Genomic DNA, 2,101 nt, shown 5'->3' on the forward strand with positions numbered 1-2,101 from the left:
GGTCCCTCCCCGGTCCCGCAGCCCCCCCCCGGTCCCGCAGCGCCCCCCCCGGTCCCGCAGCGCCCCCCCCGGTCCCGCAGCGCCCCCCCGGCTTCACACACCCTGCAGGGGCAGCAGCACGGCGCTGCCCGCGCTCCCGCCGCCTCGCCCACGGGGAGCGGTGAGCTCGGCCGCCGCTCCCGCCCGGGCCCCGCAGCCACCGCTGCTCCCAACGCCCCGCTGTCGGCGCTCGGTTCCCAGCCCCGCCCTGGGAAGCGGCGCCCGCGGGGCCGGGCGGGACCCGACCGAGAAGTCGGCCCAGGAGCCGGGGCTCGCCGGGCGCTGCCTCGGCGCCGCATCCCCGCCACGCCCGGGCCGCGCCCCCGCCGCCCCCTCACCAGGACCCGCCTCCCAGGGTATGCTTCACCGCTGGCGGATGCCCCGGGGCGGCGAGGAGGAGCCGCCGCTCTCCGGGCCGGGCCGGGCCGAGGGGTGCCGGCGCTGCCCCCTCCCCAGCGCACTCACCCGCGCCCCGCCGGAGCGGCCGCTCCCCACCGCCTCCGCTGCGAAGGCCGCAGCCGCCCAGCGACATCGACAGGATCCGGCGGCGGGGGCGCTCGCGCGATACTTGCGCGCTGGGCGGGGCCGGGCGGCCGCACCTTTCCGTGCCGGTGTGGGCGGAGTCTGCCCACGGCGGGGCCTGCCCCCAGGAGAAAGCGGGGCCGCGGCCCCTGCCGGCCGTGGCCTCCCGGGTCGGCACCACTACCGGTATGGTCTGGGTCTCGAGGCGCCGGTTGGGCCTCAGCTGGGAAAGGGTCCGTGGCTGAACGCAGGGTCGCAAACGGCACAAAAAGATGCTTCCAAGGGACACCTGGCACTTAGGTTTTCATAAAAATGATCAATATTAACCCTGTGATGCACTGTGTAAATGCTAAGGCATTCTTTTCATAAAAGAATCGGGAAGTCAGCGCTCCCACCCACGGGAGAGATGCTAAGGCTTGTTTCTGAACGAGAGCTTAAGTCACAGCTAGCTGTGCAGCCTATTAGAATCACAAAATCAACTAGGTTGGAAAAGACTTTTAAGATTAAGTCCAACCTTTACCCCAGAACTGCCAAGACCGCCACTAAACCATGTCACTGAGGGCCATGCCTACATGGTTTTTGAACACTTAAGGGACGGTGATTCCACCACTGCCCTGGGCAGCCTCTTCCAATGCCGGAGCACCCCCTTGGTGAAGAAATTTTTCCTCATATCCAATCTAAACCTCCCCTGGTGCAGCTTGAGGCCTTTACCTCTTGTCCTATCACTGGTTACTTGGAGAAGAGACTGACCCCCACCTCACTACAACCTCCTGTCAGGTAGTTGTAGAAAGTTGTAAGTTCTTTTCTCCACACTAAACAACCCCAGTTCCCTCAGCCATTCTTCACCTTAGCTGTTAGCTCTCTGAGGATAATACTAGAGGTCAATGTAAAATGATTGAATGTAATGAAGGAAAGGGAAGTGATTTGAGGTATTCGATGAGGAGAGGATGCTTTGGTGAGAAAAAAGGGAACCAAGTGTTCAAACAGAAGAGGAGCACCCTGGTGGTTCTGGCAACTGCTGTCTTCCAGAGACCCCCACTCTAGGATGTGTGAACTGACCTCCTGCTGCACTCACGTCTGCTGCTGGCTGAGACCACACACAAGCGGACAAGCACATGTGCGGTAGTGTTTAGACCTGGTCACAAACACACGCTTGAGCTGATGAGACCCTGCAGAAATGCAGGAGCTTACTAGGCAGAGGTGAGTGAATTTCTCTTCACAGAGCCACCCAAGGTCTCATCACCCATGCTACTTGCTCCACACTCCAGGACTGGAACAGGAAACACCAGATGCCGAGACATGCAAACCAGATTTAGGCATGGCTTGACAACGTTCAGGCAGTGCTGCCTTTCTGTTAATGAACCCCAGGAGAGTCTGTGCAGTCAGGCACATTTACTCAGAGTCCAACCATGGATGCTGCAGGGTGTGAAGCTGCATGTGGTTATTCAGAGCACTACAAGAATCTAGAAGCTGTCTCTTCATGCAGATATTTTGTATATGATTTCCTGTTTTCCCTTATAGAAACACAACCCCTTTCCAG

Source organism: Pezoporus flaviventris, unplaced genomic scaffold, assembly GCF_033815535.1.
Source record: "Pezoporus flaviventris isolate CSIRO_AGI_PZ_B2104156 unplaced genomic scaffold, CSIRO_AGI_Pfla_v1 ptg000007l, whole genome shotgun sequence".
NCBI classification, from domain to species: Eukaryota; Metazoa; Chordata; class Aves; order Psittaciformes; family Psittacidae; genus Pezoporus; species Pezoporus flaviventris.